This window comes from Engystomops pustulosus, chromosome 7 (genome assembly GCF_040894005.1).
Source record: "Engystomops pustulosus chromosome 7, aEngPut4.maternal, whole genome shotgun sequence".
In the NCBI taxonomy this organism is placed as follows: domain Eukaryota; kingdom Metazoa; phylum Chordata; class Amphibia; order Anura; family Leptodactylidae; genus Engystomops; species Engystomops pustulosus.
The window spans coordinates 109,356,075-109,382,952 of NC_092417.1; the positions used below are offsets into that span (position 1 = coordinate 109,356,075).

General features: G+C 42.8%; 1 long non-coding RNA gene across 1 annotated transcript in view; it reads right to left on the reverse strand.

Annotated features, from left to right (window-relative positions):
• LOC140068926 (uncharacterized) overlaps positions 1 to 26,317 on the reverse strand; it is a 199,650-nt gene extending 173,333 nt beyond the window's left edge. Inside the window, exons 1-2 of the long non-coding RNA XR_011848635.1 lie at positions 26,070 to 26,317; positions 756 to 969 (exon numbers count right to left, since the gene is read on the reverse strand). This is a non-coding gene — a long non-coding RNA (uncharacterized lncRNA). The remainder of the gene's footprint in view (positions 1 to 755; positions 970 to 26,069) is intronic.
• Positions 26,318 to 26,878: the final 561 nt, after the last annotated feature.

Sequence of the window (26,878 nt, forward strand, 5' to 3'; positions counted from 1 at the left end):
CGAGAGACTTTCAGAGAACTAAGATTTTGTGAGGAATAATTGAAGACAGGACTTTCCTGGCAAAAAAACCCTCTGCAGTTGAGGATACATCAATGCAGTAATGTATGCAGTGTAGTCCATGTAGCTGCACTACAAATGTCCTTTAAGAATGCGTTTATGAATTCAACCCACGAGGTTGCCATAGTCCTACTAGAGTGGGTTCTGACCTGAGAAGGAGGGGAAAGACTACCCACAGACTTATGTGCCATACTGTTCATGGCAACAATCCATTTCGAGATGATAGCAGGGGAGGCCTTCCTTCCCTCTTAGGTCCCAAACAGATAATAAATCATCCATCTTTCACCAGGATGCAGTGCTTTCCAGATACTCCTGGACACACCTTCTCACATCTAGATTATGAAATCTAACCTCTCCTTCTGTCCTAGGGTTCTCACAATAAGAGAACAAAATCACATCCGGTGACCTGTGATAGGGCGAGATAACCGTATGCCTTACCACCCAGGTAACTCAAAGGTGCTTTTGAAGAAGCCTCAGAGGGGGGGGGGGGGGGGGGGAGGTCTCTCCTACTGCCCTCTGCTGTGGTTGACATTCTGGTACAAATGCTTCTGCAGCACACCGAACAACCACCAGCCTCCGCTGTCTGGCATTCCTTTTGCCTTCTGGGGACAGAATTTTGGCAACAACCCCAGGTTGTTGCCATGTCGCGAGCAGCCAGAAATGAACTGCGGCTGAAAACCACACCCCCCAGCACTTACCCTTGCATTATCAAGTTGCACTGGGGAAAGCAATCAGGGTATTCCAAATGGTAGCGGCATTTAACCACAGCTGGACCGCAGCCCCGATGCATCTGTACTCCACAACACGGAAACATGTACTTCGTTCTCCTGCAGGGACAGGAAACCAGGGAGGGGTGGACCCTCTCTTGATGGCTGCTGTCGTGGAAATGTGGAAAATGTTGAGATTGAAGAGCTGCAACCAAATTGAGTGAATAAAAAATTAAGATAAATAGTTGTGCCAACTCATGTGGCACACACGTTGCAAACCATAAAAAAGCCAGCACTGTCAATGGCACAAAGGCAATAATGTTGCAATTTCATAAATCTTTTCAAGCTATAAATGAAAGCAAGATTTTTTTATTATATTATATTCAGAGGTTAAAAGTCTTCCTTGATCATGTAAACAAGTAAAGCTAATGAATCCTTGAAGTTATACAAGAAGCACAAGATCAGACACGGCTTGGACTGACAGAGTTCCTAAAAACAGGGAAGAATAGTAACAAAGACCAGTGTATTAAAAAGTTATAGAACTTTATAGAGCATTAAAGAGAGTTTAATTTATATAAAACTTTAGAACTAATATTTACTAATATTAATATTCAAAATTGTAACACTTTCTAAAACATGGAGACCTCCCTATGGTGATCTCAGATGCACATCTTACAATGATTATAAAATCACATAAATTTTATAAAACTTCATTACACTATTTTTGTCTCAAATAAAGCGACAGAACAAACAGTATATAAAGCAAAGCCATTATTGTCCAATTCTTAATGAATATTGTAATTTTAACCCAGAATTCATGAGGTTAATAAAGTCTTTCAAAAACATCCCGTGGTGCAGAAAAAGCAAAAAAAGAAATAAATAAAAACCCAGAGAGATGTCAAGACACTCAAAATAATAAAGACGCCAATTTTCAGACGCAGTATATTAATATTGCCTTACTGCCGTTGATGCAGACACAGGCACACATTCGTCTTTGTCAAATTCACTTTTCTAAGCTTGGCAGAAAATGAGTTAATCCTCATATTTCCACATCAAATTAGATAAGAGCACTACAAATGGATGATAAAGTAGCCAGGAGATTATGTTCAAGATCCCACAGAATTTCACAGAAACCCATTCAGAATATCAAAGAGATAAGAACAGACGGATAGAGATGGAGTCTGTTGTAAGAGTTGTTCACTAACAATTAGGCTTGAGCAGTCGGCATTCAGTAGGATCTGCTGCTGCATCAGGCACCAGAACTAGACGGTTATCTGGATGTGACAGACATGGGGATGTCTACAAGAAGAAGACACAGACAGTGAGCTCGAAAGTAATGCGATACCAGGCAACACAGTGGACATCAAGGCTGAGGGGAATTCACTGGTCACAGGAAGGTCATGCCAAGGTGAAAGTATCAGAATTTAATATCAGATTCTCCAACTAGACTTTAAAGGAAACCTACCACTTGTAGTGGCAGGTTTCCGATGGAAATACCGGGCACCAGCTCAGGGTGAGCTGGTGCCGGAGCTTATTTTAGTTAGTGTTTTAAACCGCGGTATCGCGGTTTAAAACACTTTTTAAACGCTATAGCCGGCGCAGGCAGGTACACGCTCGGCGCTTACCGTGCACGCGGCTCTCATTCACTTCCTATGTAGCCGCGCGCACGGTAAGCGCCGAGCGCGTACCTGCCTGCGCCGGCTATAGCGTTTAAAAAGTGTTTTAAACCGCGATACCGCGGTTTAAAACACTAACTAAAATAAGCTCCGGCACCAGCGTTTTAAACCGCGGTATTGCGGTTTAAAACACTTTTTAAACGCTATAGCCGGCGCAGGCAGGTACGCGCTCGGCGCTTACCGTGCGCGCGGCTACATAGGAAGTGAATGAGAGCCGCGTGCACGGTAAGCGCCGAGCGCGTACCTGCCTGCGCCGGCTATAGCGTTTAAAAAGTGTTTTAAACCGCGATACCGCGGTTTAAAACACTAACTAAAATAAGCTCCGGCACCAGCTCACCCTGAGCTGGTGCCCGGTATTGCCATCGGAAACCTGCCACTACAAGTGGTAGGTTTCCTTTAAGACTATATCTTCTAAAATTGTTCACTTATGAAACATTCATCCCGATTTCCTCATTATACTGTACATACCATATAATATTTGCTTACAAGTTTAAAAAAATGTATTTATGTTTGTGTTTATTTATCAGGACCTATAATATTCTTATTTTTTTTTCTGTTGACCGAGCTTTATCAAAGTTTGATTCTTGTAGGTTTTTATTATTAAGATGACTTTTTGATGACAGAATTGGCCCACATTTACTAAGGCTTTTGCACCATTTTTCTGTCAGCACTAGAAAGAATGTGCAAAGTCCAACTGTTTGCACATGTATTTAAGAATATGTGTCGCTTTCTACCCTATTGCACTATTCTTCATGCAACACGCATTTCTGCACTTAAATGGGCGTTCCTGTGCTCAGTTGGACCATGTACCACATTTAACATGCAAAGTCCGACAGAAGTGTGTCACACACCCCATGTTAAAGGTGCACAAAAAAAAAAGTTGTGCACTCTGTCGGAGAAGTGTAGGGAGCACCAGATTCATGAAGAATGGGTGCCACAAATCACAAATCTGGCTCCCTCCGCACATTACGCAGGCAAACTGCACGTAGTGTTGGGTTGGTTAGTTGATGGTGGAAAGACAACAACTTCCGTCTTAGAAAGTGTAGGTTTCAAGAAGAGAGAGGACATGATGTAATAGACAGCAGAGAGACAGTCACTGCTGTTAAGAAGGCTTAGGTGATGTTTCGTGCAGAAGTATATAGTTGGGCATCATCATCATACAGATGATACGGGAAACCATTTGCTGATGGTTTGTCCAATGGGAGCAGTATAAAGAGAGTAGGACTGAGCCCTGAGGAACGAAGACAGTGAGAGGAAGAGGAGAAGAGATAGATCCAGAAAAAAACTACACAAAGTGTGGTCAGAGAGATCGGAAGAGAACCAAGAGAGAGCAGTGTCCTTTATTCAAATGGAGTGAACCATCCTGAGAAAGAGCTGGTGGTCCACAGTATCAAATGTTGCTGAATGAAGAATTGGGAGAGAATAGTCACTTCTAGATTTAGCAGTGAGGAGATCATTGGAGACTTTAGAAAGAGCAGTTTCAGTGGAATGCATAGTATGAAAACCAGATTGTAGAGGGTGGAGGGGAGAGTTAGCTGAGAGATAGCGAGTTATTCTAGAATAGAAGAGGCGTCCCAGAAATTTGGAGATGAAAGGGAGATTAGAAACTGTTTAGTGGTTAACAGCACTGGATGATCCAGGGAAGGATTCTTTAGTAATGGGGTAACAACAGCATGCTTGAAAGAAGAGGGAATGACACCAGAATAGACAGCGGTTGAAGATTTTAGTGAGGTGAGAAGTTACTGCTGGGGAGAGGGAATGTTCGAGATGTGAGGGGATGGGGTCACTGATGCAGGTAGTGGGGTGAACAGAAGAAAAGGAACCTGTACACTTCTTCCTCTGTGACTGGCTCAAAAGAAGAGAGTGGGTGAGCTCCCGGAGGCAAGGGGATTAATGGAGTTAATAGATTGGGAAATTAATTCCTGGCGAAGGTGGTCAATTTTATCTTCAAAAGTAGGTTGCTACATTTGTGAAATAGACCTGTTTGACAAGGTGAAGTGAACTCAGTACGGGCTTGAAACACGTTTTTTATTAGCATTTTATAATCCTTATTATCTAAATAAATAAATGGTTTTAAGAATAACGACATAAGAATGATCTGTGCAGTGCGTTGACGAGAAGGGTAATACATACCGATTTTTTCACCTACTCAACAGGGGATCCCGCAGAGAATCCCTCTGAGACGCAGTAGCCAGCAAAATTTTATTATCTGATTGCTATCTCGAGTTGTGCCATTATGTACAACTCGCAATGGTGAGCAGAACCATTTTCAAGTTATAATATTTCAGTTTTACCAGTTACACTAGTGGCGCCTAGCTTGTCTTCCCTCTCAGCATATCCCATTATTAGAGAGTCAGGATATTAGATTAGTGAAATAAGGGTAGAGTTATAGCTACATATTTATGGCTTTCATGAGAAGTTCAAATGACATCTGTACTTTATCCTTTTTGATAACGTAAATACAAAATAAACCTTGAAAACCATCGAAGAAAAAAAATATTGCTGAATATTCTGAGACCAATAACTTTTTTAAACAATGTACAGAGCTGATATTTAATTTAGACTATTTTGGGGACTGTATGACGTATTAATCACTTAAATCATTGTATTAAAAAAAATTATTGGGGCAGATTTATCAAGCTGTCTGAAAGTCACCATCAAGAATAATCATTTTTATATTTTGAGCATTTTGGAAGGCCGGGATACTTAATGTCTACGGTTCAACAACTTTTCACAACTTTATTGTTTGTCAGAGTATAGTGCAGCAATTTCCAACGTTCACAATAACATTCACATTAACAATAACAAAACAGTGGTTTAACCTGCCAAAAGGTAATTAATAAACAGACGCTTTTGCAAACAACAATACAAGACAGTGGGGTCCGGGTAGGGGAAGGATATGAAGAAAGGGAGGGGAAATGAATCATGAGTATGGCCTCTGTCATGTCACTATACACCCGCCTATGTGGGTTGCCACCCTGTGGTCAACCAGTCATGTATAGCGGATGTAGGCCGGATGTTGATCCAACTAGACCATGTGGTGTGGAACTGTTTATATCTGCCGTCATTACTTGCTCTTAGTCCCTCCATGTCTAATTGCATCTAGTGCCTCTATTCATTGTAATCTAGTGGGTACCTCAACAATCTCCACAATCTGGGGATTATTTGTCGCATCGCCATAAGAAAGTAGCATAATAGGCTTTTTTTTGCATTTTGCAATGGTTTCAGAGAACATGGACAGAAGCGCCAGCTTAGGGGTTGGTGTGACCTTTCCCCTGCAGATGCCATTGTACAGATCAAAGATGGCCTGCCAGAGATACAGGTCCACACTCACACCACAAATGAAGCAGGGAGCCTACTGCATTGCCACAGCACCAGCAAGTGTCTCAGACAGTGGGGAACATTTTATGTAGCCTTACTGGCATTCTATAACATTGGGCCAATATCTCCTATTATCTCTAATTAGTTCTTGTATGCGACAAGAAATCGACAATCTATGCGCCAAGATCAGTGGAACTAGTCAGTAAACGTTCCATTGTTCCCAATGAGAAAGCATAATTGGGAATATGAAAATATAAGAGCCACCTGGATGTTGGGACGCCAAGTAGGATTGCCACGTCTGTCAGACTGAACACCCGTGTCTGTAATGATGTCTTGAGGTCTAGGTAAGGGTGAGGCACTAATGTATGGCATTGTGAGGAGTCCCAGTATGTCGGTGTTGCCAAGTAGAGGGTTGACGGTGTATAGGGTTGTGGTCAGCCCCATTGTGTGTGCAAATTTATATCCTGAGGATAGGAGAAGTGTCAGAAGTTGTGAGAGATTTGTATTGTGAAGTTGTTTAGGCCACCAGAATGCTCCCAATGCTTGTGTGGAGTTCCAGTTCCATCCCCATCTATGGAGCTGACGGAAATTGACGAGATTAATGGAGTCTGCTCCATTAGTCTGATGGAGCAGTGAGCGGTGCAATGGGTCCCCATCGGACCCCTCATTTTTGTGATCTGTGGATAGGGCCTAACTTTTGTTCATGGGAAAATCCCTTTAAAGGCGCACCTTCACTACTATAGGGGGTGAAGAAGTAGTCCTTAAGTTTTAGTGTCTAAGCAGCGCCAAGCCAAGTGCAAAGCAAAATACACAATTATTCAATAGCACATGATAGTTGGTAGTTTTGGTAGTCATTTTATCTATCTTTGACCATTTAGACCTACTGTTTAATTATATAAAAATCAAAATATTCCACAATGCTGTACATGGATAGATCTCTCCTTTATTGGGGGCCAGGATTCACAATACAATTCCTGTTGATATGTTGACTAAAGCGGGTCAGGGGATAATGGCCTATCAATTAGTATTTATTGCTGATAATCAATCATGATAGTGAAGAGGGAACTCTTGCCCCACTGGTTCAATCTATTTCATTAAACGATACAGGAGACTATTTCTTATTGGTTCTGTGGCTTTTAAAGCCAGAAGACATTGATAAATACTGGAGGAAGGCCACAAAGTAACACAGATGTGTTTGTTGTCCTCCAGGATGTCACATCATTACTGTATATTGCTCATTAAAGGGATTTACACATCGCCTCCTAAATATTTCAAGCCTCTCACATAGAGAATCTTGCGTATTGATCCCCAGTCATGTGGGACTCCCTCTTGTGCCATGGACTTGCCATCCTCATGATTTAGAAGCTCAGAATTTATTGGATTTGCATACACAGCAATATCTTCCTGAGTTTGTTTCCCACAAAATAGCATAGAATAGAATGTATAATGGAGACGACTGTTGTGTCTGTGAGTCTTTATTTCATCACTGCAGATAGTCACACATAGATCATTGCTTATTTTTAATTTAAAAATGTTTTGGACATTCTGAGCAGCCATTGACTAGTTCCTACATACCCATAAATGTTACAAACATACTAAGCAAATTTCACATTGGACAATACTGGCATAGATCTTGCTGGGTGGTAATCTGATTTTTATGTGGTTAAATTATTCAGTTTTTATGATGTAAACCTACAAAACCTAAACATGTTAAAATATTAGAGCTATTCCAGATTATGGGGGACACTTATCATAGCCGAAACTCTATGCCCATTGCGTATGATAAGGGCATGGTGATGATAAAGCAATGATAAATCTCCCACATTATTTCTTTAATATTGAATAGAGGATCAAGCAAAAGCACCAATATTAACCTACATTTAGTACTATGGCAGTTAATTTGACTAGGAGATAAAGTTGGTGAAGCAATCATGCATGTTCCTGAGGACTAAAGTATGGAGGCCAAAAGATTTTTTTACACTCCATAACAAAGCAAAGCGGTTTGAAATATTACAGACCAAGTGTAAGTCCACCATAAAGTCAAAGTTAGGGTTAAACAAGGCTGGTGTTATCTTGACAAGATGAAGATACTAAAAAGGGAAAAAGTTTCATGAATGCAAGCTGATCTCCATAACTGAAATGAGATATTACTTTTGTAAACTGCTAAAAGCATAGCAATATCATCCATCATTACTAATTTAACACTGCAATCAATTGCTGAGTTTGAGCCTGCACTGAGCCTGTACTGTAGCTGTTCCATCTCTATGTTATCTAGGGTCTTCTCCCATACAACCGCATCTACTAACAGAAACCACACGTCTTCTTTTTAACCATAATCAGGCTTTTTTCCTGGAAAAAATGAGATGATAGCATCAAAGGAAAGCGCTCTGGGACCAAAAGGATGTTATTAGTTACTCAAGTATTATATGTAGAGAATAAGGAGCCAGGCTAATATGTTATGTTCATTCTGTCAAAAGGCACTTGGGCAAAAAAAAATCAATAGGATTGATCACTTGGATGCATGATTCATATGTAAATAGCGCTAAGAATTTGCTTGTATACTATACGATTAGGCGCATATATGGCTCCGGCAGGTTGCCCGCTGTCTTGAGACTCTAAAGACGTCGCTGCACTTTTCTTCTGCACCCGCTAGCACCCAGAGACCCTAGGGAGAAGGGAGATGGGGTCCGTTACCGTTTCTCCCTCCTCCGCTCCTCACAGCATCGCGCTGAATGAGTGCGATGCATAAAGGAGAAGAGAACTGCCGCCAGCTCCATAGACTCGGCAGTCACGTGACCGCCGGGTCTAAAGGGGTTAAACAGAGCTACTGGGCCTTATTAGACCCAGTACAGCTCGGATCACAATCCCCAGTCACAAGTTGTCATTTCCCCCGTAACTGAGGCGGTTATAGATGCCTCAGTTACAGGGAAAAACTTGGAAAAGAAAAAAAATAAAGTAAAATGAAAAAAAAAAGTGAAAAATGTCCCCCAGGGGTCTTTTATGACCTCATGGGGCCATATAAAGTAAAAAACACACACACAAAAATATTCATAAAAATACAATGACATTTCCCCATATAGCAAAAAAAATCCCGGCTACACTACAAAAAGTACCGCTTTAATCGCCCCGTTTGCCCGAGACTACACATATTATATATCAAAATGACTGAAAAAAAAATAGGGAATTCATTAATAATGTTCATTTTGAGTTCATTTTTTTTTTTTTTTTTTTTTTTTTAAGTACTATAAATTACAAAAAAGCCTTTTCTCCACTTTTAACCCCAAATAAAAAAGGGGAAAAAAAAAGATTTAACCTCTTGGCGCTCAGCGTCTGATATATCGGTCGCTGAGTGCAGTGACTTATGATCGATATATCGGATGCAGAGCTAATGCCAGTTCAGCTCAAAATCTGAGCCGAAGCGGCATCGGGATCTACGGGGTGCCGGCTATAACTAATAGCCGACAACCCAGTGTAACACACACGGTCGGGTGCTTAACCGGTTAAATGCTGCGGTCAGCGCAACCGCGCCATTTAACATGCCTTTGGGGGTTTTTTCCCCCATGACCCCCTCCCGCGCCGTTTTCGGGTGCCCCTGGCTCCGATCAGATCCCCACAGCTGCCTGTAGGCATAGCCTGAAAGATGGCGTCTATGACATGATAAAAAGGCACAGTGTCAGCCGATGCATGTGCATAGGCTGACACTGCTAATACCCTGCAATACATCAGTATTGCAAAGTTTTATCATGAACAAGCAATCAGATAATTGCTTGTTTATGTCCCATGATGGAACTAGTAAAAAAGTTAAAAAAAATGTTTTTTTAAAAAAAAATAAATCAATAAGTCCCATAACATAGAAAGAGACATATAACCCAAAAAAAGTCTAAATCATAACACAAACCCCACATATATAGTATCACCACGTCCGTATTAACCCGCAGAATAAATGATAATGGATCCCGCACGATAAACACCATTAAAAACTGTTAAAACCCACCAAAAATAGTGATTTTTACCTATTCAATCCCACAAAAAATGCAATAGAAAGTGATCAAAAAACATATGTATTCCAGAATGAAACTGTTGCAAAGTACAAAATGTCCCACAAAAAATAAGCCATCAACCAGCTCTGTAGCCAAAAAAGTAAAAATGTTATGCCACTTGGAAGACGAAAATACAAAAATGATAGATTTTTCCCCACATGACGGTTTTATGTGGAAAATTTTGAAAAATGTAAGAAAAAATATTCAAGTATGGTTTCCCCGTAACCGTATCGACCTGTAGAATAAAGATAACATGATTATTAGGCTATACAGTGAACACAAAAAAAAAAAAAGTGTAAAAAAAAAAAAAAGGGTAAAAAAAAAGGGTAACACTGGGAAAAGCATCTCATCCAGCAAAAAAAAAATTCCATCACATGTCCCCAATAACGAGAAAGCAAAAATTTTATAGCCTACAAAATTGGCCAATGAGAAAACTAAAATCTTCCTCCCTTCTGCACCTCGCTGTGCGCCCATAAAACACAAAAAAGGCCACATGTGGGGGGTCTCTGTACTCGGGACAAATTGTAGAACAAATTGTAAGGTGGGTTTTCTCTTTTTATCTTTTGGAAATGTGTAAATTTTAGGGCTAAATGAACATATAGCCGACACAATTTGCCCATTCTAAATTTCACGTCCATTTTGATTCAATTACTATGAAGATCTCAAGAGGTTAACAATCTTCTGATAGTTTGAGGGGTGCAGATTTGAAAATGGTTGGATTATATAGGGGGTTTTGATGTTAAATATGTAAAATTTCATTCAAAACAGTATTTATCCCCAAAATAGTCAATTCTGAAAATCCGGAAAAATCGATATTTGATTTCTAAGCCGCTTGACATCAAAATAAATTATCTAGACATTTGAAAAATTATGAAAATGTAAAGTACATATATGGGAAATGTTATTCAGCCACTTATTTAGGTGGTAAATCTATCTGCCTGAAAACACAATGATTTTGAAAATGGCAAATTTTTCCAAAAATTCAAATTTTTTTCTATTCTTTAAATATGCAAAACTCATGAGCCAACATTTACCACTAAAATGAAGTACAACATGTGAGGAAAAACTCTCAGAATAGCTTTGATAAGTAACAGAGTTCAAAAGTTATAACCATATAAAGAAACAAGTCAGAATACAAAAAATGGGACTGAGCCTTAAGCTATAAACTGTCTGCATCCTTAAGGAATTAAACTTTATTACCTTTTTAACTAGCTCTGTGTGTCCCGAAAAAAACACCTAAAAAATATTTAAGGTAGCATGCAAGAAAAAAAAAAATTAAGGACCTTAACGACCTGGTCCTTTCTTGTTTTTTTCCCACTTCCATTTTTCACTCACCGCCTTCAAAAATCTATAACTTTTTAAATTTTTCCACATAAAGAGCTCTGTGATGGCTTATTTTCTGTGTAACAAATTGCAGTTCATAGTGACTGTATTTAATATTCCATGCCGTGTACTGGGAAGCGGGAAAAAATTCCAAATGCAGTGAAAATGGTGTAAAAACGCCTTTTTGCAGTTTTCTTGTGGGCTTGGATTTTACAGCTTTAACTGTGCACCCCAAATGACATGTCTACTTTATTCTTTGGGTCGGTATGATTACGGGGATACAAAATTTGTATAGGCTTTATAATGTTTTAATACATTTACAAAAATTAATTTTTGATTTTGCGATCTTCTGGCGCCACCAACTTTTTCATACTTTGGTGTACGGAGCTGTGGGTGGTGTCATTTTTTGCAACTTTTGATGGCATTTTCATTGCTATCATTTTAGGTCTGTGCTACCTTTTGATCACTTTAAATTGATTTTTTTACATTTTTCAAAATGGCAAAAAAGTGCCATTTTCGACTATGGGCGCTATTTTCCGCTACGGGGTTAAACGCAGTGAAAACAGGTATATTTTGATAGAGCGGGCATTTTCGGACGTGGTGATAACTAATGTGTTTATGATTTTTACTATTTATCAATATATATATATCAGTTCTAGGAAAAGGGGGGCGATTTGAATTTTTAGGTTTATTATAATTTTCTTTTTTTAAACTTTTTTTATTTTTACTTTTACCATTTTTCAGACTACCTAGGGTACTTTAACCCTTGGTTGTCTGATCGATCCTATTATATACTGCCATACTACAGTATGGCAATATATGGGGATTTTCCTGCTCATTCATTACAATGTGCTGATAGCACATTGTAATGAATGGGTTAAAACGAAACAACCTCGGGTCTTCAGAAGAAGCTGTCATGGGGAGCGACGATCCGCGGCATATGGCGATTGCTCACCCCGGTTAGTACTGGTAAGCCTTTGCTGCAATATGCAGCAAAGACTTACTGGCTATGGAGAGGGCTTGGCACCAAGTTTTACCATGCAGCCAGTTTATAGGTTAAGGCTCGGTCCCATTTTTTCTGACATGCATCGCTTTATATGGTTATAACTTTTGAACACTTTAACTTACTAAAGTGAATATTCCTGCAGACATTTAAAATGCAGCGGTCACATGGCGGCCGGACATGGCGGCCAAAGGCAAGTCTGTGATGGGGACCTCAACAAGGGGCAGTACCCATCGCCAGCATTACATGTGCGATGTGCTGTGCTCCATGCTATAATAGTATGTCCAGGAGAACACACAGGTTAAATTTTCATCAATGTAGAAAATTAATATTTTGGTTTAGTCTATGAAGAAGTCTATGAACACATAATACCTATCAGCCAGAAGCCTTTACTGAGTCATTAAGTGTGTAAAATCATAAACTACAACAATTCCAACAAATTAGTGGCATGAATTCCCTGGAAACCATAATAAATTATTATAAATATGGCTCTTAGTTCAGAAACCACACTATTATCTGGATAACCTCAATCCAAGCATGTTTGTAAATGTAGATGATGAAAAATGTTGGTTATTTGCAAGTCATTGTTTTTCTGGTAATGTAGTTAATTAATACACATGGCAGAAAAAAATCCTCTCAGTCTGACATCAGGCTCTTTAGCAGAGCTTCATACATTTCTGGTGGATTTTGTGGCAGGTTTTCTATAGCAGACATTCGGCAGCAAAATCACACCAATGCAAACACGATGACTTTAGGTGGTGGCAATTTCAGAATTAGGATTCAATTTAAGCAACTTATACCTCACCCTAATATAGGCCGACTGTGTATTAATTTACTGAATCACTAGACTGGCAGCATCTGTGTTCTAGAAAAGAATAGTCTATGACTCTAGGTAAAGATAAATGCATTGATGTGACACATCCGGCACTTGCAGTCGTTCTCACAATTTCATTGTCATTAAGCTGGGATTAGAGGGGAGATTTTCCAGCTCCAGATGTATAGCTGTATAGGAAAATAAGTCAAAGCCTGTAGGCAGGTGAGAGGCTCCAGTCCTATGCCCAGCCTAATTAAGCATAAACATAATTTTTTCTGAATGGACGTAGTCTGTCATGAAAAACCTCAACTAATCCATACGGAGCAGAAAGCTACAAGACAATTTGTTTGTCTGTGGCCTATGGATTTCCTGTTACTCTTGAAGCTTTCTGTTTAATTGCTCAGATAAGTTCACTGTGAACCGATTCCAACCCATATCTCTTGGCATGTTGGAAACGAACCTTTACTGCTTAACCCTTTATGTCAGAAGAAATAGTTTTAATAGGAAACTTGGATTACTGCGAATGTACAAATGAGTTTTCTGGTTAGAAAGTATACATGAGAGTAAGAAAAATTGATTATCTGGATGCTGCCTACCTTTTCAAAATGTAAGCTATGCTGGCATCCGTGTATAAAGGGCAATGAAGCCTAGTATTTACTTAGTGGATCAGGTCTGGGATCTATATTCATTTTCAGTGTAGCATGAGAAAATGCCTAAATAATTGGGCAGGTTAAATGTCTACAATTCTAAACCTTTGATACTTTTTGAAAAGTTAGCAAGTATTATACATATTTGATAGGAGGACAACATAAACAAGAAGACCTCCTACTGTTTTATTGAGGCAGTACCTGGTATATAGAGCTATTCCGTATCCCACTGAATGGATAACTTTGTGACTTGACTTGCTCATTTCTTGTACCTATTCATCCATGCATTCATTGTCTACCAATGACACCATTACAACGCAGATCCTGAAGAAGGACACCATAAATCATCTGAGCCACTTCCCCTCTCATTTGGTGGCTGGTATCCAGAGATCACAATAATGATAATTACCACATAAAGTCATTATAAAGACTTTTGCTGAACAGGTGCAACTCTGTATGGGCGCTTGAACTCCTTAGGGTGATGGCTGACGTGCCGTCTTGGCTGCGTTTGTAAATGCAAACCAAGCTGCACCCACCGGGCGGTCCGATCGCATCAGCGTTTCTATGGAAGCGTCTGCAATTGGGAATAAGCCGCCGGTGTTTTGCATTAATTTAATGCAAAACACCGGCGGCTTGTTCCCGATCGCAGGCGTTTCCTCCTTAAGTGGAGGGGACTTTGCACCCTCTCATGGACATCTACCACCAGAATGAAAGACTGTATGCAAACGAGCCTGAGGAGCTCCAGGCTCCATTAACACTTATGAAGCCTGGAGTCCCTCAGGCTCATTTGTATACAATCCTTCATCCTGGTGGTAAATACCCTTAAAGGTTCCTACTAGAGATGAGCGAACATGCTCGTCCGAGCTTGATGCTCGGTCGAGCATTAGCGTACTCGAAACTGCTCGTTGCTCGGACGAATACTTCGCCCGCTCGAGAAAATGGCAGCTCCCGCCGTTTTGCTTTTTGGCGGCCAGAAACAGAGCCAATCACAAGCCAGGAGACTCTGTACTCCACCCAGCATGACGTGGTACCCTTACACGTCGATAGCAGTGGTTGGCTGGCCAGATCAGGTGACCCTGGGATAGACTAGCCGCTGCCCGCGCTGCTCGGATCATTCTGTGTCTGGATGCCGCTAGGGAGAGAGCTGCTGCTGGTCAGGGAAAGCGTTAGGGTGTTCTATTAGCTTACTGTTAGGCAGGAGTGATTCTCCAAGAACCCAACAGCCCTTCTTAGGGCTACAATAACGTTCTACTTTTTTTTTTTTTATTTGCATCTAGTACCATTTTGTGAGGAATTAGCAGGGGGACTTGCTACCGTTGTGTTTAGCTCTTAGTGGCACACATATCCACCTCAAACACCAAAGTGGGAAAATTTAGTAGGGGTTGGATTTCAATTAGGCACAGTCTGCCATTTGTCCTTTTTTATTTTACGTTTATTTTGTTTAATAACTCAGTGTCATCTCATCTGGCATATTAGTGTGCTTTCATACTTGGCTAGAAAATAGCCATAGGAGAATCCAAACGGCTTACTTGCGCCTACAGTAGCGTTATATATTTGATTTCTGGTTGATCTGCTGGTGGCTGTACTTGCTGCAGTGCATCTACTAGCCAATTGTGAGCAATTTGTAGTGAGACTTGCGACCGCTGTGTTTTGCGCTTAGTGACGCACATATCCATTGCAAAGACCGAAGTGGGAAAATTTTGTTGGGGTTGGATTTCAATTAGGCACAGTCTGCCATTTGTCCTTTTTTATTTTACGTTTATTTTGTTTAATAACTCAGCGTCATCTCATCTGGCATAGTAGTGTGCTTTCATACTTGGCTAGAAAATAGCCATAGCAATAGGATAGCATCGTTTGGTTTTAAAAACTTAAAAACACAAAAAAAAGTTAAAAAAAAAATTAAAGTTATAACTCTCATTTTAAAAATGTTTAACCCGAGGGCTAGGGGTAGAGGACGAGGGCGGGGACGTGGGCGTCCATCTACTGCAGGGGTCAGAGGACGTGGTCCTGGCCGGGGTGAGACACCACCTGCTTATGAGGGAGCAGGGGAACGCCGCAGAGCTACACTCCCTAGGTTCATGTCTGAAGTTACTGGGACTCGTGGTAGAGCACTGTTGAGGCCAGAACAGTGCGAACAGGTGATGTCGTGGATTGCTGACAATGCTTCGAGCAATTTGTCCACCAGTCAGTCTTCCACGCAGTCCACCCATGTCACCGAAATCGGCACTCCTCCAGCTCCTGCACCTCAGCCTCCTCCCCCCCAGGAAAATTTGGCATTTGAACCGGCATACTCTGAGGAACTGTTTTCTGGACCCTTCCCACAGTCACAAACCACTTGTCCGGTTGCTGTTGAGCAATTTTCCGATGCCCAGGTTTTCCACCAGTCACAGTCTGTGGGTGATGATGACCTTCTTGACGTAGTGGAAGAAGTGTGTAAAGAGGTGTCCGACGATGAGGAGACACGGTTGTCAGACAGTGGGGAAGTTGTTGTCAGGGCAGGAAGTCCGAGGGGGGAGCAGACTGAGGGATCGGAGGATGATGAGGTGACAGACCCAAGCTGGGTTGATAGGCCGGGTGAACACAGTGCTTCTGAGACGGAGGAGAGTCCTCGACCAGAACAGGTTGGAAGAGGCAGTGGTGGGGCCGGACGGAGAGGCAGGGCCAGAGCTGGTGCATCAGCGCCAAATGTGTCAACTAGTGAAGCTCCCGTGGCGAGGGCTCTTGCGGCGAGGGCTAGATTTTCAGAAGTCTGGAGGTTCTTTAAGGAAACACCGGATGACCGACGGACTGTGGTGTGCAACATTTGCCAAACCAGGATCAGCAGGGGTTCCACCACTACTAGCTTAACTACCACCAGTATGCGCAGGCATATGAATGCTAAACACCCCACTCAGTGGCAACAAGCCCATTCACCTACGGCCGTGCACACCACTGCTCCTTCCCCTGTGTCAGCTGATAGTCAGCCCCCTGCCCAGGACCCTGCCACAAAAACCCCATCGTCGCCTCCACAGCATCCACCAGCGTTCAGCTCTCCATACTCCAGACGCTGGAGCGGAAACGCAAATATAGTGCAACCCACCCGCACGCCCAAGCCCTTAATGTGCACATCTCCAGATTGCTTAGCCTGGAGATGCTGCCCTATAGGCTAGTAGAGACCGAGGCCTTTCGCAACCTCATGGCGGCGGCCGCCCCTCGGTATTCGGTCCCCAGCCGCCACTACTTTTCCCAATGTGGCGTCCCAGCCCTGCACCAGCACGTGTCAGACAACATCACCCGTGCCCTGACCAACGCCGTTTCTGACAAGGTCCACCTGACCACGGACACGTGGACGAGTGCTGCCGGGCAGGGCCACTATATATCGCTGACGGCACATTGGGTTAACTTGGTGGAGGCTGGGACCGAGTCTGACCCTGCGGCTGGTCATATACTGCCGACGCCGAGGATTGCGGGCCCTACCTCGGTCCAGGTGTTTCAGGCCTACTATGCCTCCTCCTCCTCCCACCCCTCCTCCACCTCCTCCTCCGAACTACCATCCGTGGGCATGGCGCCATCAGTCGGTAGCTCTAGGCACAGCAGCAGTGCCGTCGCTAAGCGACAGCAGGCGGTGCTCAAACTGCTGAGCCTAGGCGATAAAAGGCACACCGCCCAAGAGCTATTACAGGGCATCACGGCGCAGACTGATCTGTGGCTGGCACCGCTGAACCTGAAGCCAGGCATGGTTGTGTGTGACAACGGCCGTAACCTGGTGGCGGCTCTGCAACTCGGCAGACTGACACATGTGCCATGCCTGGCCCATGTGTTAAATCTGATAGTTCAGCGTTTCCTCAAGACATACCCCAATCTGTCAGATTTGCTCACGAAGGTGCGCTGCATCTGTGCGCATTTCAGGAAGTCCAGCACAGATGCTGCCACTCTCAGGGCAGCGCAGCGCCGCCTCCAACTGCCCGCTCACCGACTGTTGTGCGACGTGCCCACGAGGTGGAATTCAACACTGACCATGTTATCCAGAGTTTACCAGCAGCGCCGAGCGATTGTAGACTGCCAGATGTCAACTTCCACCAGAACTGGTAGTCCGGTCAGTCAGCTTCCTCAAGTCTACAATGAGGAGTGGACGTGGATGTCTGATATCTGTCAGGTGCTGAGTAACTTTGAGGAGTCAACACAGATGGTGCTTGCCCTGTTGAAAAACTCTCTGATCAGCATGAAGTCAGAAGCTTTGCGCTCGTCACAAGAGACGGGGGAAGAAGATTCCCTTGTTGATAGCCAAAGCACCCTTAGGTCTGTTTCTCAGCGCATATCGGAGGAGGTGGAGGAGGATGAGGAGGAAGATGAGGAGAATGTTGGCGAGACACAAGAGGGGAGCATTGCTCAGACCTTCACTGTTCAGCGTGTACGGGCAGAAGAAGAGGAGTTGGAGGAGGAGGAAATGGACAGTCAGGCCAGTGAGGGGAGTGAATTCTTACGCGTTGGTACTCTGGCGCATCTGGCAGATTTCATGCTAGGCTGCCTATCCCGTGACCCTCGCGTTCAAAGAATTTATTCCAGCACCGATTACTGGGTGTTCACTCTCCTGGACCCACGGTACAAGCAAAATCTTTCCACTCTCATCCCTGCAGAGGAAAGGAGTGTGAGAATGCATGAATACCAGCAGGCCCTGGTGCACAAGCTGAAACAGTATTTCCCTTCTGACAGCGCTAGCGGCAGAGTGCGTAGTTCTGCGGGACAAGTAGCGAGGGAGAGTAGGCGAGCAGGCAGCTTGTCCAGCACTGGCAAGGGTACGCTTTACAAGGCTTTTGCCAGCTTTATGTCACCCCAGCAAGACACTGTCACCTGTCCCCAGTCTCGGCAGAGTAGGGCTGATCTTTACAGAAAGATGGTGAGGGAGTACGTAGCTGACCATACCATCGTCCTAAATGATCACACAGCTCCCTACAACTACTGGGTTTCAAAGCTGGACATGTGGCACGAACTGGCGCTGTACGCCTTGGAGGTTCTTGCCTGCCCTGCCGCTAGCGTCTTGTCCGAGCGGGTTTTCAGTGCAGCTGGTGGCATCATCACCGATAAGCGTACACGCCTGTCGACTGACAGCGCTGACAGGCTGACGCTTATTAAGATGAATAAAGCCTGGATTTCTCATCATTTCCAATCTCCACCAGGTGAAGGAAGCTCAACCTGAATAATTGATCCACTCCTCCTCCTCCTCATTTTCCTCCTTCTCCTCCTCTTTGTACAGTAAAGCAGAGGAAACTGGCTATTTTTTGACAGGGCCCACTGGCTCTAGCTATAGTACTTTATGCATTTAATTTTTCTGGAGGGCCACCGACCCGGTCCTCTGTTTTAAACAATTTTTGGGAGTGCCACATACAGGCACTCAATCTATTCCATTTTTCTGGAGGGCCACCTACCTGCTCCTCTGGTTTGAAAACTTTTTTGGACTGCCACATACAGGCACTCAATCTATTCCATTTTTCTGGAGGGCCACCTACCTGCTCCTCTGGTTTGAAAACTTTTTGGGACTGCCACATACAGGCACTCAATCTATTCCATTTTTCTGGAGGGCCACCTACCTGCTCCTCTGGTTTGAAAACTTTTTGGGACTGCCACATACAGGCACTATCCAAATTAAATTGTCTCCATAGCAGCCTCCACACGTTGTCTCCATTGCTACCTCCAAAAGTCGTCCATATAGCTGCCTCCATACATCGTCCCTTTATCAAACGAGGTGTGTCAGGCAGAAATTTGGGTTGTTTTCATGGATTCCACATCAAAGTTGTTAACTTTGTCGCCACCCAGCTGTGTTATCCACAAAATATACTGGCAAACTTTTATCATTTACCAATATTATTTCAGCGCTTCTTGCGCATCTGTTTACATTCCCCTCACCCGCCATATCCCAAACTTATAAGAACGCTACTACACTTATACAAAAGGTTCTTAGAAGTGCTGTTTGGGGAGTAGCCTAGAGACAGGGGCTTGGATTGGCGAAAGCTTGCCTGGCTGCGGAGCGCCAGCTCCATCCCAAGATCCAACTAACATAGTTTTAACTGCAGCACCTTTAATCTACTACTAGTTCACTGCCTCCATAATAATAATAATAATAATAATCTTTATTTATATAGCGCCATCATATTCTGTAGCGCTTTACAAATCATAGGAAACAAATACAAATGTAATGTAACAGAGCACAACATTTGTATGGAACAACAGGAGTGAGGTCCCTGCTCGCCAGAGCTTACGGTTTATGAAGATGATGGGGTAACACGAGGTAAAAGAATATTTAATGGTCAAGCCATTCTTCTTAGGGAATAGAACAAAATATAATAAATGGAATTGCTGTCGCTTGAACCACTCAGCCGTCATCTTATATACCAGGTCCAGGGTGAATGGGACTGCAGAGAAGTCTGGTGCCTGTTGGTTGCTGGATAACAGATGGGAGGACGACACAGGACGGGTTAGTAGAAGAGTTAAAACTTCATGCAGTTAATGAGTGTTATAGGCTTGCCTAAAGAAATGGGTTTTAAGAGCACGTTTGAAACTTTGGAGGTTAGGTATTAGTCTGATAGTCCAGGGCAGAGCATTCCATAGACTTGGTGCAGCTCTAGAGAAGTCTTGGAGACGCGAGTGGGAGGTCCGCACTAGGGTAGAGGTTAATCTAAGATCACTGGCGGATCTAAGAGCACGGGTTGGGCGATAGACTGAGATAAGAGAGGAGAGGTAGGGGGGTGCAGCATTATACAGAGCTTTATGGATGAGGGTTATTATTTTAAACTGTATTCGAAAGGAGACTGGCAGCCAGTGCAGCGACTGGCATGAACTGTAAGCATACATGGTCCCCTTATCAAACGAGTTGTGTCAGGCAGAATTTTGGGTTGTTTTCATGGCTTCCACAACAAACTTGTTAACTTTGTCGCCACCCTGCTGTGTAATCCACAAAAAATACTGGCAAACTTTTATCATTTACCGATATTATTTCAGCGCTTCTTGCGCATCTGTATACATTCCCCTCACCCGCCATATCCTAAACTTATAAGAACGCTACTACACTTGATCTTATACAAAAGGTTCTTAGAAGTGCTGTTTGGGGAGTAGCCTAGAGACAGGGGCTTGGATTGGCGAAAGCTCGCCTGGCTGCGGAGCGCCAGCTCCATGCCAAGATCCAACTAACATAGTTTTAACTGCAGCACCTTTAATCTACTACTAGTTCACTGCCTCCAAACATGGTCCCCTTATCAAACGAGCTGTGTCAGGCAGAATTTTGGGTTGTTTTCATGGCTTCCATGTTAACTTTGTCGCCACCCTGCTGTGTAATCCACAAAATATACTGGCAAACTTTTATCATGTACCGATATTATTTGAGCGCTTCTTGCTCACCTCCTTTAGTTCCTCTCTGCCACCCATTGGTTTGAAGCCTGAGTCCATTTAGGGTATGTCGCCATGCCACTCTCTAGCCTGCTGCCGCTGCCTCTGCATGCCGTCCCCTATAGTGTCAGGGTCAATTATTGGATGTTTTAGATGCTATCTAGCTTCATTCTGTCACTCTGTCATGGCCATGCTGTTGCCCATAATTTTGGCATAATGGTGCGATTAAGCAGCCTCAGAGGCATCCATGCATGCTGCCCCTGCTGTTTCCTGTCCATTTCCGTGGTGTTTCCATCCTTTTCTGAGGTTCTCAGGTGTTTGGTTAAGCTTCCCTGGGCAGAGCCTTGGTCCCCTTGAAAAATGCTCGAGTCTCCCATTGACTTCAATGGGGCTCGTTATTCGAGACGAGCACTCGAGCATCGGGAAAAGTTCGTCTCGAATAACGAGTACCCGAGCATTTTAGTGCTCGCTCATCTATAGTTCCTACACATTATCTGTGATCCTGTGATCATGGACTGTATCAAGGGCTGGCCACAATGTTGGAACGGGATTCATTGCATGTCATCTATATCTGTAATGGCATACACTCCTCTGCAGCGATTTGCCCCACCTTCTGCTCTACAGAGACTTTCTGCACAAAAGAGAAGTTATTAACCGTTAAGCAGGGGTACACCAGCCACATAGCAAGTTGAGCCTTTTGCCTCATGAAGCACCAATTGCAGCAAAATGAGGGACACCTACTACCCACTTACTAAAAAAATAACCTAAAAAAACTACTGGATGGAGTGGTGAAGGATACTCCATTCTATATCTCTCTCCAGGCAGCAGAGTTTAGGTTCATCCCTGCCCTTAGCACATAAACTTCATTTAACTATTTAATTGCTGGTGTCCACTATTTATTGCATTCTCCATGATCCTCCATGCGATGTCAACTGGAAGGCTATTGACTTTATACATTCTGTATATCCACTATGAGTGATAGGAATCTTACTGCATTGCTGAAATAGAAGCTAAATTATTTAATGAGAAAACACAAGGCATCATGGAAACAGCTCACAGCCTACATTTGACTCAAATTCAGAGCAGATACAGGAAGAGTTTAGTCTCTGTCCACTTTTTGACAGCCTGAACTGACAGCTTCTCAACAAAAAATTACATAACTCTGGAAAGAGTTCTGTTTTTTTTTTTTTAAAGGGGGAGATCACATATTACAATTTGGTACAAATCATTATGTCATTGCAGTTACGCTTTAAAGGGACCTGTCACTAGGAGACCCATTTTTAGCACTCCCCCTGTCCCCAAAGAGGATAGTACATACACTGCCAAAGTGTTTTTGTATAAAAAATAGGTTTTACAGAAGATATGTTATATTGTACCTTTCATTAGCATCTGCTGTATGACTAGGCAGTTGCCAATTGGGAGGGGCTGGAAAGGAGCAGTTCCCCCCACCCTTGGGAAACATGTGACCTTTTCAAATATATGAATAACTCCCCACACTCGGGATTGGCTGTAGAGCAGCAGGGGGCGTCGCTAAGCCAAGTGATGAGTGTTTTCATATATTTTGAAAAGGTCACATGGAGAAGCTGAATCCCAAGGGTGGGGGGGAACTGCTCCTTTCCAGCTCCTCCCAAAAGGCAACTGCAAAGTCACACAGCATATGCTAATGAAAAGTACAATATAACACATCTTTTTTTCTGTAAAACCAATTTTTAATACAAAAACACTTTGGCAGTGTATGTACTATGCTCTGTGGGGACTGGGGGAGTCCTCAAAATGGGTCTCCTGGTGACAGGTTCCCTTTAAGGATCATTTATAATATACATATGTTACAACATGCATAGGGTATACCCAATTTATTTGTTATTCGCTTTGACACACAGTTCATGTAAGCAACTTTTTAACAATCAATTTACACCAATATTCTCACTTAATTTGTACCAAAAAAAATGTCCCAAAGCACTCCTAAACTCTCTGCACCACATTTATCAAGGGTTTAAGACAATCTTTAAACAGTTTTACAACTAATACCACAAAGGGGTGTAAGCTCCAAAAAGATGTGTGGAAAAAAAGCCATCCCTCCAAAATTGTGCAAATGTGCCAGAATTGTACAACTACCATAGTTAGTCTTACACAATACCAGATTCCTCATCCACCATGTCATAACCCCTCCCCCCCAACATATTTTAATGGGTTTGTGCAGAGGTTGAAAAACATGGCTGCTTTCTCCCAAGAATGGTGCCATACCTGACTAGGGTTTGTGCTGGTATTGCAATTCAGCTCCATTCATCTCTTTGCAGCTAAGGGTGATGGCACACGTGGCGTTTTGAACACGTTTTTTGGTCCGTTTTTAAGCAGTCCATCAAAAAACGCATGCATTTTTGAAAACGCATCTGTTTTTCACAGGCTGCTTAAAAAGGGGCCAAAAATGTGTTTAAAATGCGACATGTGACATCAACCTAAGTTGTGACACAAACCATGGACAGGTGTTTTTGAAAGAAAGCAGCCATGTGTTTCAACCTCCGGACAACCCCTTTAAGTATTAGCAGTGTTCTAAGGCTGCTTTTACACTTTTTGAAACACAATTCAAATCAACAGGGAGGAGTTATTTCCAGTCACATATGTGATCAGGAACAACCACCAACTGTTTTGCAATGTTTACATCATGTGAACACAGTCTAAGGTTGAATTAGGATACTATAGTTGGCTGAGGCATTTTAGGAAAACATATCTTTTTTTTTTTTTACTTCTAGGACAAAGTAAATGTCTTCCACCTGCAAACTGCATCTGAATACAACCTAAGGCTCCATTCACACATCTATATATGGTGACCGCGAGCTAGCCGCAAAAAACAGTTGCTATAGTGGCACGTTGCAATGAGCCAACCATGTCCGAGCCATGCGGCCATACCGCACAAGATAGGGAAGGTCCTATTTCCCCCATATGCTGGTGGTTCATGGACATGTGAATGAAGCCTAAGGGTGAAGACACACGTGGCGTTTTTAGGCCGTTTTTAGTTAGTGCGTTTTCAGATAGTTAAAAAACGCATGCAGTTTTGTCCTTTTTTAATTGCGCAAATTCAAAAAACCGGACAAAAATGCATGCGTTTTTTAACGATCTGAAAACGCACTAACTAAAAACGGCCCAAAAACCCCACGTGTGTCTTCACCCTAAGTCCCATGAATGTGCACAGAATGCACAAATGTGCAAAAGACAACCTTAGGGGGGTTATTTATCATTGGTTTTCCTGGGCTTTTTTGGCGTAAAAAAGTCTCAAAGTTGTCACATTGAGGGGTTTTGATACTTTACTGCTAATAGGTCTCACAGGACTATATGCACCTCTTCAATAATCTGGTGTAAACATAACTAATGCGAGTGCCACACCATGCAAAGCCAGAGTCATCACTTGAGACTTCTGCAAAAAGTTTCAGAAAAAGTCTCAAAGTTACTCTAGTCTGCTGGTCTATGTGCTGAGACTTTTTGAAAAAAAATCCCAGACAGAAAATAGGCCATAAGAACATTTATTAAAGAGCCAAAGCCACATCCATGAATCTGATGGGAACCTGAGCTCCGAAGACAGACATAGAACTGTCCCAAGGAGCTGGCCTAATGATAAATAACCCCCATAAAGCTCATCAGAGAAGGCAAAAAAATTGGAGTAAGATTTTCTTTGTACAAATATACAGTAGAAAATGTAGAGCAGTTGCTTATAACAACATCTTCATCTGGTTGCTAAAGGCAACTGTCATTTCTTTTGTTTGAACTAGTTATTAGAAATTTATGTCACCCAAGTGTTACACCTCTGCTAAAAATAGCGCACCACTGCATAAACACTTTTTTTTCTCTTTTTTGAACCAAAATTTGTGACTTGTACACTTTTTTTGCAAAGTACGCATCCGATTCATCATAACAATCCAGATCTAAAAAAGTTACAATTTTGGGGAAATAAAGTGCAGTCCAGAGCAAGTGTAGGCAATAGATGGGGATACTTAAACATTTGGGACTTTTGTGCAACTATTCAGACAAAAGTCTCAAAAATCCAACAGACTCATATATCAACCACTAAGTTAAATTGAGCAAGCCCAAAATATTAACCCCACCACACGTTTCCAGAGATAAAATGTCCCCCTATGCATCATTATTGTTTGACAGATTTTGCCATTAAGCAACCATTGTATGAGACAATGAGGCTGTGCTCACACATAGGGGGTAATTTACTAAGGGCCCGAATTGCGTTTTGACGAGGGGTAATCCGAAAATTTCCGATTTGCGCCGATTTTCCCTGAATTGCCCCGGGATTTTGCCATTAAGCAACCATTGTATGAGACAATGAGGCTGTGCTCACACATGGGGGTAATTTTCTAAGGGCCCGAATTGCGTTTTGACGAGGGGTAATCCGAAAATTTCCGATTTGCGCCGATTTTCCCTGAATTCCCCCGGGATTTTGGCGCACATGATCGGATTGTGGCGCATCGGTGCCGGTATGAACGCAACGGAAATCGGGGGAGCATGGCCGTATGAAAACCCAACAGATTCGGAAAAACCGTCGCTTCGAAAAAAGTATCGCTTGACATGCGCTTACCTGCACCCACGTTAGGACGGTGAACTCCAGTGCATTCCGATGAACTTCAGCGCAGCAGCGACACCTGGTGGACGTCGGAGGAACTGCCTTAGTAAATCCCAGCCGGACCCGAATCCTCCACAGAGAACGCGCCGCTGGATCGCGAATGGACCGGGTAAGTAAATCTGCCCCATAGGGTTTGCAACGTGTATAGTCATCTTTTAAATGCACGTGTATGCTCTAAAAAACAAACAAAAAAAAACAAATGGCTTCATTTTGCAGATCTGCGTTTTGAGAACTAAACAGCATTTGTGAAGCCAGTTTTGAGATACAATCAGAAGGGTTCCCCCAGTGATCCCATGTTGAGGTGACACTGCATTTATATTGTGTTTAGCAAATCGGTGCAGCGCTGAGTGATCATGGTTGGAGCCTTGGGATTGTGTATCAAAATACAATCAAAAGCACCATGTGAACGTGGCCTAAACGTCCTGTGAAAACAGCCAAACATACATGCATTTGTAACCAAAAAGCACTTGTAAAATGAAAACATTGCCAAGTACATACCTCACATACTCCCCGGACTGCACAGGCTTCAGCTTGTTGGTAACCAGAGTCTTCCAGTCTCTCACTTGCAGCAGACACAGCTGAAGCAATTGAGAAAATGAAACTTAACCATTGTATTCCCAGACTGCATTCCCATGTTGCGTCTTGATTGTTTCAGAATGCATGTTATAAATGCAATTTAAATGCAACAGAGAGGGGCTTTGTCTGAAAACATGTACACTTGCAATCAGGTATAAGTGCCACGTATTTTGCATGTACACAATCCAGGTAGTGTGTCCACCACTGGGCACCGTCTCATTCATACCCCTCCATGGCCACTTGGTGGCTTAAAGGGGAAAATATTTCAGTGAGTCAATATTTTTAAGGGGTAATGGAGAGGGCACAGAGACTGAGGGCGCGTTCACACTTTCCGCTAGCGGTGCGTTCATAACGCGACGTTAGCGCACAGGGAGCGGGGCGCAGGCTGATAGCATTTGTGTTTCCCGGGAAACGCATGCGATTGATAACCCGATCGCATGCGTTTCTCTGGAACGTGTGAACGTGCCCTAAGGGTGATGCCACACATGGCATTTTGAACCCGTTTTTAAGCAGTTTGTCAAAAAACATGTGTTAAAAAATGCATCCGTTTTTGACCCGTTTCAATTAAGAAAGTTGGTAAAACCTGCCAAAAACGGATGTGTTTTCAAAAAAGCGCATGCGTTTTTCAAAAACACATGCATTATGTAACGCATGCGTTTTTTAACGGACTGCTTAAAAACGGACCAAAAACAGGTTCAAAACGCCATGTGTGGCATCACCCTCTTCATACA